Source organism: Dromiciops gliroides, chromosome X (genome assembly GCF_019393635.1).
Source record: "Dromiciops gliroides isolate mDroGli1 chromosome X, mDroGli1.pri, whole genome shotgun sequence".
NCBI lineage: Eukaryota > Metazoa > Chordata > Mammalia > Microbiotheria > Microbiotheriidae > Dromiciops > Dromiciops gliroides.
This window is the reverse complement of record NC_057867.1, coordinates 23,497,451-23,511,507: the sequence shown is the minus strand read 5'-3', so window position 1 is coordinate 23,511,507 and position 14,057 is coordinate 23,497,451. Positions and strand designations below refer to the sequence as shown.

The 14,057-nt window shown below is 41.5% G+C and overlaps 2 protein-coding genes and 1 non-coding gene across 3 annotated transcripts in view; 2 read left to right on the top strand and 1 right to left on the bottom strand.

Annotated features, from left to right (window-relative positions):
• DNAAF6 (dynein axonemal assembly factor 6) overlaps positions 1-14,057 on the bottom strand; it is an 87,217-nt gene that overhangs the window by 72,025 nt on the left and 1,135 nt on the right. The gene's annotated exons all lie outside the window — the stretch shown is intronic.
• LOC122734237 lies at positions 5,693-5,797 on the top strand. The gene has a single exon (XR_006354039.1). It is a non-coding gene; the product is annotated as a U6 spliceosomal RNA (small nuclear RNA).
• NUP62 (nucleoporin 62) overlaps positions 13,898-14,057 on the top strand; it is a 68,230-nt gene continuing 68,070 nt past the window's right edge. Inside the window, exon 1 of the mRNA XM_043974738.1 lies at positions 13,898-13,912. The gene's annotated coding sequence lies outside the window, so the exon portion shown is untranslated. The remainder of the gene's footprint in view (positions 13,913-14,057) is intronic.

The following is a 14,057-nucleotide window of genomic DNA, read 5'->3' as shown; positions in this document are numbered from 1 at the left end:
TGGATAGGCAGAGCTAATAGAGTAAAAATGACAATACTACCTAAATTAATTTACTTATTCAGTGCCATACCAATCAGACTACCTAAAAATTGTTTTATAGAGCTAGAAAAAAATAATAACAAAATTCATCTGGAAAAACAAAAAAATCAAGAATATCCAGGGAAATAATGAAAAAAAATGCACAGGAAGGTGGGTTAGCGGTACCAAACCTGGAGCTTTACTATAAAGTGGCAGTCATCAAAACTATCTGGTATTGGCTAAGAAATAGAGTGGAGGATCAATGGAATAGGCTAGGCACAGGAAATGCAGTAGTAAATGACACTAGTAATGTAGTGTTTGATAAACCCAAAGACTCCAGCTTCTGGGATAGGAACTCAGTATTTGACAAAAACTGCTGGGAAAACTGGAAGATAGTATGGCAGAAATTAGGCACAGACCAACATCTTACACCTTATGCTAAAATAAGGTCAAAATGGATACATGACTTAGACATAAGAGGTAATACCATAGGTAAATTAGGAGAGAAAGGAATAGTCTACCTTTCAGATCTTTGGAAAGGAAAACAGTTTATGACCAAACAAGAGATAGAGTATATTATAAAATGCAAAATGGATGATTTTGATTACATTAAATTAAAAAATTTTTGTACAAACAGAAGCAATGCATCCCAAATTAGAAGGGAGGCAGAAAGCTGGGAAACAATTTTATGGCCAGTACTTCTGATAAAGGCCTCATTTCTAAAATATATAGGGAACTAAATCAAATTTATAAGAATCCAAGTCATTCCCCAATTGAGAAATGGTCAAAGGATATGAACAGGTAGTTTTCTGATGAAGAAACCAAAGCTATCTATTCCCATATGAAAAAATGCTCTAAATCTCTAATGATTAGAGAGATGCAAATTAAAACAACTCTGAGGTACCACCTGACACCTATCAGATTGGCTAAAATGACAAAAAAGGAAAATAATAAATGTTGGAGAAGCTGTGGGAAAATTGGAACACTAATGCATTGTTGGTGGAGCTGTGAACTGATCCAACCATTCTGGAGAGCAATTTGGAATTATGCCCAAAGGGCGATAAAGCTGTCCATACCCTTTGACCCAGCAATACCATTTTTGGGTCTTTTCCCCAAAGAAATCATGGAAAGGGGAAAGGGACCCACATGTACAAAAATATTTATAGCTGCTCTTTATGTGGTGGCAAGGAATTGGAAGTTGAGGGGATGCCCATCAATTGAGGAATGGCTGGACAAGTTGTGGTATATGAATACAATGGAATACTATTGTTCTGTAAGAAACGATGAGCAGGAGGAGTTCAGAGAAACCTGGAGGGTCTTGCATGGGCTGATGATGAGTGAGATGAGCAGAACCAGAAGAACACTGTACACTGTACGCAGTATCATCAACATTGAGTGTTGATCTACTGTGATGGACTAGATTCTTCTCACCAATGCAATGGTACAGAAGAGTTCCAGGGAACTCATGATAGAAGAGGATCTCCAAATCCAGGAAAAAAAAAAAGAACTGTGGAGTATAGATGCTGAATGAACCATACTATTTCTTTTGGTTTTGGTGCTGTTGTTTTTTCTATTTTAAGGTTTTTCATCATTGCTCTGATTTTTCTCTTATTACATGACTAATACAGAAATAGGATTAATGTTATTAGTGTGAGTGTGTGTGTATATATATATATATATATATATATATAAATAAAACCTATATCAGATTACCTGCTGTCTAGGGGAGGGGGGAGGGAGGGAGAAAAATCTGAAATTGGAAAGCTTGTATAAACAAAAGTTGAGAACTATCTTTACATGTAACAGGGAAAAAATAAATTACTTTATTAATTAAAAAAAAAGAAACCCCAGCTAATTTTCCCTAAACTTGGGACAGAAATAAGGTGGCCACATATAGTTTTATTTGCCACATGTTGTTCATTCTTCTTTCTCAAAGAGGACCAATAACATCGGGAGAGAGATGATTTGTGAATGAACTGGATTTAAGCGAGGCAGGGTTGTGCACAATCATCAGCCTCGATCCCTCCTCCAGGATCTTGGGAGACGTCATGGTAGAAAATGATGGTATGGCCATTCGGCAGATGCTCAATTTCAACCTGAGTCAGGTTAACAATTGCTTTTCTAAAGCAGATTAATTCTTACATTGAGTATGGGGTATTGTGTTCAGTTTGGGGCCCTACAGTTTAAGGAGGATATTTGATGAGCTGAAATGTTCTGAAAAGGGCAACCAAGTAAAGGGCCTTGAGTCCAAGGATCAGGTGAAAGTATTGGAGATGTCTCAGCTTGGAGAAGAGAGACTAAGGGGGACAGAATAAGGGGGACGGCTGTATGCAAGTATTGGAAAGGTTCTCATGTGCAAGAGAGATTAGGTTTCTTCTGTTCGGCAGCTGAGGGAAGAAGCAGGAGCTGGGGGAGGGGGGGAAGAGGTACAGAGGCCGACTTTGTGCTCATAGTAGGAAAAATGGCCTAGGAATTAGAATGGGAGGTACTGCTTGCCTTTCCTTTCCTAGGAAGTCCTCAAGCACTGACTAGGTGACCACGTGTTAGGTACTTCAGATGAGGGATTCCCTTTCATGTAAATTGAATTAGATGTGTTGAGGTTCCTTCCAACTAAAAGTTCTGGTTTTGTGATGGACTCAAGTCCTCTGTGGGACTGGATCCATTTATTATTCAGTATACTGACACCACAATGCATCTCCAATTTGAGGAGAATCTTTTCCTAAGGAGAAAAACTTGAATTAAGCACAGTATATTTTAACACTTTTTGCTCACGTGTTCAAGTTATTTTTCTTCAAAAATTTTCCATTCAGTCTTAGTAAGTCTGATCTTTCTTTGCCTGTTAAAAGTTCAGAAGGTTTTTTTTTCTATTTCTTTTTGTAATTTCTGTGAGAAGTCTTACTAGGCAGTGTCCAATAGCCTCCCACCCCAAAGAGAATATCTTCTTCCCGAGGAAGGTCATCCTTAGCCAGATGAGAAGCTGCACAGTACAGACCTTTCATCAAGACAATTGATGGATCAATGAAGCCCAAAGCATTTATTCATTATCTATGTCTGAAGTACTGTGCCAGGTGCTAGGAATACAAATACAAAAGTGAAAGTCTTCAAGAAGTTGACATTCTCAGAAATTGAGGGGATGCCCATCAATTGGGGAATGACTGAACAAGTTGTGGTATATAAATGTAATGGAATACTATTGTGCTATAAGAAATGATGAGCAGGAGGATTTCAGAGAAGCCTGGAAGGACTTGCATAAATTGATTCTGAGTGAAATGAGCAGAACCAGGAGAACATTGTACACAGTATCAACAACATTGTGTGTTGATCAGCTGTGGTAGACTTGACTCTTCTCAGCAATAAAATGGTCCAAGATAGTTCCAAAGGACTCATGATAGAAAATGCTCCCCAAATCCAGAAAAAAGAACTGTGGCATCTAGAAGCAGATTGAACCATACTATTTCTATTTTTTTGTTTTTCTTTTTTATTGTTGTTTCTTTTTGCTTTGATTCTTTCACTAATTACTAATACAGAAATTTGTTTAATGTGATTGTACATATATAACCTATATCAGATCGCTTGCTATCTTGGGGAGGGGGGGGAGGAAGGGAGAAAAATTTGAAACTAGAAATCTTATAAAAACAAATGTTGAAAACTATCTCTACATGTAACTGGAAAATAATAAAATACTTTTATGAAAAAAAAGAAGTTGACATTCTACTGAGACTGGAAACAAGACAGGTGATCATTAACCCACGGGGGAAATACTCCCATCCAGAACTAATTGTGTTCCCCATTAAAGTCACTCATGGTTTTATATTTTCAGCTGGCAAGCCAAATAAGCCTCATTTTCCTAATTTAAGGAGTTCCATTGAACAGACTGTACTTTAATTTCTTCAGTCTTAGCTTTGAAAGTTGCATGCTGAATTTATTACCTATTTGAAAAGCAAACTGCACATAACAGGTTTTCTCTTATATGTATACAAAAGTACTCGCTTTGTTTGGTGTTAGGTTCAGAATAAAATTTTTAAAAAATTTCTTTAGTCTTCTTTCCCTCCTTTTTTTCTTTCCCTCCTCCTCTACCTCAACCTCAGGTTGACTTATCATATTACTGAAATAAAATAATTTGTAAACAGATTTGTTTTCAAAACACATACGGGGCAGCTTGGTGGCACAGTGGATAAAGCACTGGCCCTGGATTCAGGAGGACCTGAGTTCAAATCTAGACTCAGACAATTGACACTTACTAGCTGTGTGACCCTGAGCAAGTCACTCATTGCCCCACAAACAAAACAAAAAACCAAAACACATACAGAATTTGGTTGATCTAATGACCCATCATCTCAAGCTGCTGGGGCTGGAGGATGGTAGACTCCTTTTAAAGGCACAAGAAAGGAATCCTTCTATGGACTTGCAAACAACCAATACAGAGAGACATTCCATTAGTTTGGGATAAGTGAAAGAAACTCATGCCTGTCTGTCAATGATCACAAACCTGGGCATAGAAATGAATGTTCCTCCATCCTCCAGTTCACACCCCCTCCTTCCAAACAACTGGCTCCTGGGTAAAGCCCCACCAACACACTAGCTAGTCAGTCAGTCAGTCAATAAGCAGTTATTAAGCATTGACCATGTGCCAGACATTGTGCTAAGGCCTCTGCAACTAGAAAGACAAAAACAAGGTCCCTGCCCTCAAGGAGCACACATTCTAATGTAGGAGAAATTTAGAAAACTAGGCACATATAAGATGTATAGAGTAATTTGGAGGGAAGGGAACTGGGGTCGGGGGGTAAGGAAAGACCTCCTGTAGAAGGTGAGATTTCAACTGAATCTTTTTTCTCTTTCTTTCTTCCTTCCTTCCTTCCTTCTTTCTTTCTTTCTTGCTGGACAATGGGGGTTAAATGACTTGCCCAGGGTCACACAGCTAGTAAATGCCAAGTGTCTGAGGCCAGATTTGAATTCAGGTGGTCCTGAATCCAGGGCCAGTACTTTATCCACTGTGTCACCTAGCTGCCCTGATTTCAACTGAAACTTGAAGGAAGCTGGAGATGCTAAGAGTAGGAAGTGGGGGGGAGGGCATTCCAGATTTGAGGGACAGTCAGTGTAAAAGGCCAGTGTAGCTTTCATGAAAGGTAGTTAAGTATAAAAAGACTGGAAAGGTAGGGAGGAATTAGGGTATAAAGGGCTTTAAATGGCAAACAGAACTGCATATTAGGAAGATCACTGGCACTTGAGTGGAAGATGGCCTTGTGGAAAGCAGACCCAGCAGTAGCTACTGGAATAGTTTGGGTGTGGGGTGATGAGGTCCTGGACCAGGATGGGGGCAGTGTCAGAGGAAGGAAGGGGGCATATTCTAGAGAGGTTACAAAGGTGAAATCAACAGATCCTGGTAACAGATTGTACATAAGCCCATGGGAGGGGTGTGAGAAAAAGTGAAGATTTGACCATGACACCAGGTTTCAAGCCTGGGTGACAGAAGAGGATGGTGGTATCCTCAATAGTAATAGGTAAGTGCTTATTTCAGCAGCACTTATGCTAAAATTAGAACAATACAGAGGGGGCAGCTAGGAGGCACAGTGGATAAAGCACCAGCCCTGGATTCAGGAGAACCTGAATTCAAATAGGGCCTCAGACTCTTGACACTTACTAGCTGTGTGACCCTGGGCAAGTCACTTAACCCTCATTGCCCCAAAAGAAAAGAAAAAAACAAAAATCAATACAGAGAAGATTAGCATGGTCTCTATACAACGATGACATGCAAATTTGTGAAGCCTTCCCTATTAAAAATAGCAATAGGGAAGTTTCAAAGAGGAAAGCTAGGGTTTGAAGGGAAAGATAATGAGGTCAGTTTTGGACGTGTTGAGTTGGAGATGCCTACTGGATGTCTAATTCAAGATGTCCAAAAGACAGTTAATGATAGAAAACTGAAGCTTGGAAGAGAAACTAGATGTGGATATATAGATGTAGGAATCCTCAATGAATTCACGGAAGCTGATGAGATGACCATGAGCAACTATAGAAAGAGAATGGATTTTACTGTCATGAAAACCTAGAGAGGAGAGACTATCAAAAAGAAGATGATCAACAGTGTCAGAGGTTTTAGAGAAGTCAAGAAGGATAAGAATTGAGAAAATACCACTAAATCTAGCAATGAAGAGGTCACTGATAACTTCAGAGAGGGTAGTTTTAGTTGAATGATGAGATCGAAAGCACAGAGGATTTATGAGTGAGAAGAAAGGGAGGGGGGCAGCTAGGTGGTGCAGTGGATAAAGCACCGGCCCTGGATTCAGGAGGACCTGAGTTCAAACCCCACCTCAGACACTTGCTAGCTGTGTGACCCTGGGCAAGTCAATTAACCCTCATTGCCCCACAAAACAACAACAACAAGAGTGAGAAGAAAGGAAGTGGAGGTAGTAAACATATAGATTTTTTAAAAGGAGTTTAGCTGAGAAGAGGTTCGCCATCAACTGGCAAGCTGGTAAAATTTAGAACCAAAGTTCACTGGAATCAGAGACATGCTTTTTGGCCACTCACAGCTGGTCTACCAGTTAAGGCCATATCCCAAACCAAAGATGAGTCTACAATTCTGTCGCTCCAAACCATCAGAGTTTCTCAGCTGGCTGATAGTGGCAGATTCCAATAGTAGTCTATTGTTACTCAGACCCAAACTCTGCTTAGGAACTTGCAGAATTCAGACCAAGAGTACAGCAATCAGATTTTGCCCTGGATAAGACCATTTTGTGAGCATTGAAAGCTTGCAGGTCCCAAGCCTGAGCTGTCCCTGAGATCATAGAACAACATAATACTTAATACCTCCAAGAAAGCAGCAACAGGACCAGCCCAGACCTTTACTACAGAAATACAAAGAGCCCAGTCCTAACATCAAGTCTGAAGTTAGGAAGTAGGCTGGACAAATAGGCAAACAAAAAAAGAATCTCACTATAAAAAATATTATGGTGACAGGAACACTCAAAACACAAATCCAGAAGAAGAAAATAACTCCAAAATATTAACAAGCAAAACCTCAAATTAAAACAGCTTGGGCACAAATTCAATAGAATTCCTGGAAGATATGAACCAAGAGGTTTTTTTTAAAAGAGTGAAAAATGTCATTGTCAATAAAATGAGAGTGCTAGAAGAAAAAATTGGAAAATAAATGAGAGCTATGGAAGAAAGAATTGGAAAAGGAATTAATATCTTGGCACAAAACCTTGACCAACCCACAAACTCCCTGAAAATTAAAATGGACAAAATAGAAGCCAATGGCTCTGTGAGAAAACAAGAAAAAAATATATATGTATATATATACATATATACCTATACCTATACCTATACCTATACCTATACATACATACATATATATGTGTGTGTGTATATATATATATTTAGGCACCTTGAGGTAGATCTAGGAGTGGGGAACCACATGCCACTTTCACTCAATCTGTGCCAAAGAACACAGAGGGAGACCCACCTCCAAGGAAGTCCACACAAAATCAATGTCTGTCTGTCTGTCTCTCTCTCCCTCCCTCCCTCCCTCCCTCCCTCTCTCTCCCTCTCTCTCTCTCTCTCTCTCTCTCTCTCTCTCTCTCTCTCTCTCTCTCTCTCTCTCTCTCTCTCACACACACACACACACACACACACACACACACACACACACACACACACAGAGTAAGAGGAATGGACAGCCTTCAGCCATGGGCTGTTCCTGTAACCCTAGGGCTTGGAGTTCAACAATGAAGAAGCCCCTGAGGGCTCTGAACTTCTGGTCTTGGTCTGTGTAGAACTAGGATATTTGATAGGGAAATTGACAAGGCAGAACAAGGGAATGATCTGTCCGGAATCTCCTCAGGTATAAAAACCAAGGAATAGGAGCAGCTAGGTGGCACAGTGGATAAAGCACTGGCCCTGGATTCAGGAGGACCTGAGTTCAAAATATATATATACACACACACATATTTATATATAATCAAAAGATTAAAAACATAGAAGAAAACATTAAGGTATCTCATACCAAAAGCAACTGACCTGGAAAACAGATCAAAGGGAAAAAAAATTAAGAATCAACAGACTACTTGAGTGCCTGACCAAAACAAGAGCCTAGATTTCAAGAAATCTTAAAAGAAAACTGCCCAGATCTCTTAGAACCAGAGAGAATTCACTGGTCACCCCTCCTTGAAAGAAATTCCACAATGAAAACCCCCAGAAACATTAAGGCCAAAATCTAGAGTTTCTAGTTCTAAGAAAAAATATTGAAAGCAGCCAAGGAGCTAAGTACCAACAAGCCCCAGTAAGAATCACACACAATTTTTCAGTAATCATTATAAAGGAATGGAGATCTTGGAATGCTATTTTCCAGAAGGCAAAGGATATAGGCTTATGGCCAAGAATCACTAACCCAGAAAAACTCAGTATGATTCTACAGAGGAAAGAATAATGGGGAGGGGGGGAAATGAACCTTTAATGAAACATTCCTTATTAAAAGACCAGAGCTGTGTTGCAATTTCGAAGTTCAAACAAAGGAGTTAAGAGAAATATTTAAAAGGTAAACACAAAGGAACAATGATAAAGGACTAGATGAGGATAAACTGCATACATTCTAATATGGGGGAGATGATATATGTGTCCCCTACAAACCTTATCATTATCTGGGGTCAGAGAATCTAATTAGACAGAAGGCTTTGGAGTAGTTCTGTTACGTCTTGATGATCTTAATAGAAGATCAGAAAGGGAGAGGAAGAGGAATACACTTGGGGAAAAGAAAAGAAATGCCAGGGAAATTTTTCTCACATAATCTGAGTGTGCAAGTAGATATCTATACAAACAAGGAGGAGGGGGTGGGAGAGCTGGCTGACACTTGAACTCTACAGTGTTAAGATAATGGATTTAGCAGATACTCAGGGACCCACCAGGAGATTTAAACTGATTGAATTAGATAAGGGGATTTACTGTTGACCACTTACTAGATTGTAAGCACATCTGGCTGGTACTTAAGAGTACTTAAGAAAGCGTGGTTCTCAGAAGCTGAGGGCTTTGAACTTTGACCGCCTTCTGACCCAGTCAACCAATCGGCTTGAGGAGCCTCCCATTTCTGGGAGGGGACAGGAAGGAGGAAGCTTACCCTGTGCAGGGAGCTTGCTCTCTTTGGACTGTGAGACATCGAGGTGGCGGCAGAGGACATCACAGGGGAGTTAGGAAATCCAGATTATAGGAATTCTGTTCTCAATCTTTCTCTTTCTTTTACTATCTTTCAATAAACTCTTAAAAACCTAAACTTGTTTATCAGTGATTTCAGTCAGTTTCCCCCCAAAACTGGGGGAACAGATTAGAACCTACATTTAGAAATTTAAGTTACACACTACTCTCATCTGAACTGGGTAAGGGAAAGAAGAACACACAGATTGGGTACAAAAATACATTTCACTCAACAGGGAAATAGAAGGGGAGAAGGGAAAGGTGGGAAAGGAAGGATTAGTCCTAGGCAAAACCAAGCCTAAGGATGTACAAAAATATTTATGGCTCTTTTTGTTTTGTTTTGGCAGGGCAATGAGGGTTAAGTGAATTGCCCAGGGTCACACAGCAATAAGTGTCAAGTATTTGAGACCAGATTTGAACTCAGGTCCTCCTGAATCCAGGGCTAGTGTTTTATCCACTGTGCCACCTAGCTGCCCCTATGGCTCTTTTAGAGATAGTAAAGTATGGGAATCTGAGGAGGTGCCTATTAATTAGGGTATAGCTGAACAAGTTATAGTATATAGATGTGATCGAATGCTATTGTGCTGTAAGAAATGATGAAGGGGATGGTTTCAGAGAAACCTGGGAAGACTTCTATGAACTGATACAAAGTAAAGTGAACAGAACTAGAAGAATAATGTGTACAAAGACATGTGGTGGGGCAGCTAAGTGGCGCAGTGGATAGAGCACCGGCCCTGGATTCAGGAGGACCTGAGTTCAAATCCGGCCTCAGACACTTAACACTTACTAGCTGTGTGACCCTGGGCAAGTCGCTTAACCCCAATTGCCTCACTAAAAAAACAAAAAAAAACAAAAAAAAACAAAGACGTGGTAAAGACAACTGACTTTGAAAGAATTAGAACTCTGATCAGTGTAATGACCAGAAGACAGATAATGAAACATGCTACCCACTTCCTGATAAAAGAATTAAAGGACTGTGGGAGGGGGGCAGCTAGGTGGCACAGTGGATAAAGCACCAGCCCTAGATTCAGGAGGACCTGAATTCAAATCCCACCTCAGATACTTAATAGCTGTGTGACCCTGAGCAAGTCACTTAACCCTCATTTCCCTGCCCCCCCCCCAAGAAGTAAAGGACTCAAGAGTCAGAATGAAACGAATTTTTTTTTTTGCACATGGCCAGTGTGGAAATATGTTTTGCTTGACAACATGTAATTTGTAACAAGACTTTTGTTTTTCTTTCATTCTTGGTGGGGGCAGGAAGCAAAAAAGGTAGATTTATGATGATTGAAAAAATATATTAAAAATTATGCATCACCAGAGAAAATGTATTTTACCTAATGTCTGAGTCTAATGTATCCCCAGAGGCATTTCCTATAAAGTCTATGCCCATATAGCTGGTTTGAGCTGAGCACCTGTTTTCTTTTTTAAGCTTGTCACCAGAGCAAAACAGCTAGGTTAAGGTTAGAAAACGACTCCTGATCATTTGCATTTACTAGCAGCAACCTGGCCAGTTGAGGCAGCTAGGTTATGCTGCAGGGGATAGAGCACCCTGCCTGGGGTAAGGAAGACCTGAGCTCAAATCCAATCTCAGACACCTACTAGATTTGGACCCTAGGCAAGTCACTTAACCCAATTTGCCTCAGTTTCCTCATCTGTACAGTGGGGGTAGCCATAAACAATCTACTTCACAGGGTTGTAAGGGCAATGTCAATAATTATGTATGGCAATAGGTCACCAGAAAAAAAGACTTCCCTTAAAGCTTCTAAAGTCTGTTTCATATGCCCCTTTGGGATGGAGATAGCTTAAGTAAAAGGCAAAACCGATTTCTATCCATAGACTATCCACTTCTGGTGCTGGTATGGGAAGATCCATCCTCATTAAGGTCTTTCCCCCCTTGACCCACAAAGTACTCATAGCTCATTGGAGAAGACTATAATCACTTCTTCTGTGACTAGGAGTAAGGAATCTCCCTGATTTATTAGATTGCACTAGATTTCCATTCTCTCCCTACCCAAGGAGTCTGGTGATGTACCTCTCAAATCTAGCCTCAGTGTCACCTCCAGGAATTAGGGTGATGTCTAGTGCTACTTCTCCCCTCAGAGGTCCTCAGCTTACTCCTCTCTTGCATCCCCTTAGCACTTTCCTAACCTAAGTCTACCAGGGTTCCTATTGCTGAGGGTCACAATCCCTCCCAGATCCCTTTTAGGCTGAGTGATAGGGCAGCTGTAGGAGAAGCCCCTAGCTTTTGGTTTCTTGGGATTGATTCCTCTTGGCCAGCCCTGGAAATCAAGACAAAACCATTGTTCGGCCCTTGCAAATGACTAATGACTTCTACTGGGAGTTAGATCCCACAGTCTCCGTCAATCAGGCTTAACTCAGCTTATCCTCCAGTTAACCATTCTCAGCCAGTACTATCCTGCTTTCCTTCTCTTTCACCCACAAGAACAATTCGCAGGACACTCATGAGCTAATGGAGGAAGTCGCTAGTATACAGAGCCAGTTCTGGTACTATTTGTCTTGGGAGTGTGCTGAGGGCAGCACGCAAACCCGGAGGATCTCCCCACTCCCAGATGAATTCTTTTGAGGAGACAAACTAGTCCATCTAGACAAACTGAGACCATAGCTTAAAAAGGCCAAGGTCTCCGACTGTATCAAGACCATCTCCAGTCATCCTGACATCTATCTTGCCACTGGACCCAGTTGGCTCCGGAGGAGAGAGTGAGGCTCATGACTTTGTATAGCTCTGCCTCACTTAAATCCAATTCACTAGCCAATCAAGACATCACCCTCCAGATGTCGATGTCGTGGGTCCTCTTTGAGAAGGAACAACAACAACACCCGAGTGGGCAAGGTCCTCTCACCTCAGTGAAATACTGGGCTCTCCAAAGCGTGGGAATACCCATACCCATTCTGATTCAGCCTACATACCAAGATATCCATTCCAACCACTAGCCAGTCATGGTAAAGTCCAGACTCATGTTTGGTCAAGTTAATAGTCACAGGGCAGCCCCCAGCAATGCACAGCATGAACTGAGCCGGGTAGGCTGAGCAGTGCAGTCACCATTCCTCTACCCCCAAAGGGTGCCGCTGCTGTAACTAGTTACTTCATTCTCTTGTACTTTGACATCACAACTGTGTGATGGGATGAGGGGGTGGGGTAAAAAGAGGGCATGTCCAGGCCTGTATTTATTGTACATTGTACAAATGTGGAGGTCCAAGCCTCCATGGCTTTTCAGGGCCTCTTCATTTTGAACAGATATACAGACTATAGGGTGGAGTCTTGGTTGGAAAACCTTTAAAAGTCTGGGAACATAAAGTAAGATGTTTATATATGCATATACTTTTATATACACAGTTTCACATTTATTATAGATAAGAACAATTTAGCAAAACTAACCAATATATCTAGGGCTGACAGCTTATACAATGTTTCACATTCCAAACCCACCACCACTGCAAAGGGATTTAGGTATTTTCTCATCTCTTTTTCTGAACTAAGCTTGGTCATTGTAAAGTAATGCTCTTCCTATTCTCTCAAGTCCACAAACTTGTAGGCCGTTGGGTAAAGCAGGTCCTAGTGGCCTAAAAATGCCAGAGATGTTTTTAATCTGAGGTCTGTGAACTTGGTTTTTGTTTGTTTGTTTTTATTTTTATAACAGATTTTGATATAATTGGTCTCCTTTGTGATTCTGTTTCTTTAAGCCTTAAAAAAAACCACCTCATTCTGAGAAAGGGTCCAGCTGACTTCACCAGACTTACAAAGGAGTCTGGGATGATACACAAAAAGCTAAGAATCTCTGTTCTGTATTGTTACCAGTAACAGTTCGTCTAGTTGTGTTTCTAGAGTTTGACAACTGGAGGGTCAACCTGGAGTCATGTGAGGAAGAATCCTTTAATCGTGGATTTGAGAACCCAGGAACGTGAATTTCTAAGTCCAAATATGTGATAACTGGGGGCAGCTAGGTGGCGCAGTGGATAGAGCACCCCCCCTGGATTCAGGAGGACCTGAGTTCAAATGCGGCCTCAGACACTTAACACTTACTAGCTGTGTGACTCTGGGCAAGTCACTTAACCCTCATTGCCCTGCCATTTAAAAAAAAAAACAAATATGTGATAACTAATAAGAGGGTATGTTTGTTGAGTACTTGCTAGAGGCAACTATAATAGCGAGCACTATACAAGTGCTTTAAGGTTCACAAAGCTCTTTACATATGTTAACTCGTTTTATCTTCCTAAGATTGTCACCATTTTTCAGGGGAGGAAACTGAGGCCGGAAAAAGTTAAGTGACTTGCCCAGGGTGACACAGTTATTGAGTGTCAGGGGCTGAATTCGGATAATTCAGTTTCCTGACTTTGAGTCTAGAACTCCAGTTCCTGAGATGTATAGCTGCCTACTATCTGCAGCTCTGGCTTCCTCCCAAGATCGGGGGGCGGGGGGGGGGGGCGACTGCCACAGGGGAGTGCTAGAGACAACCTCACTCTCTGCCCCAACCCACGGATCCACCAGGACCGCCTCCATCTTTACGTAGCCCCCTACCGGGCAATTGGGTTCGCCCTGACTTACTTTGCCCCTCCTACCCAAGAGGCTGCTGGGACCGCCCACCATGCCCCGCCCCTACAGGTTAATTGGTTCTTCCCTCATTGTGCTCTGCCTACGTGAGGCGCCCCCATTGTATTGCCTCCCTAAAGGACGGTTCGGGACACCCAGGTATGTCTCCTCACAGGTCTAAGCGGAATTGCCCCCCGTTGTGTCCCTGCAGAGCTCTCCATCATGTCCCGCCCCCACAGGACTATTGGGGCCGCCCCCATTCTGCTCCGCCCACAGATGACCGATACCGCCCCCAACGTAGCCC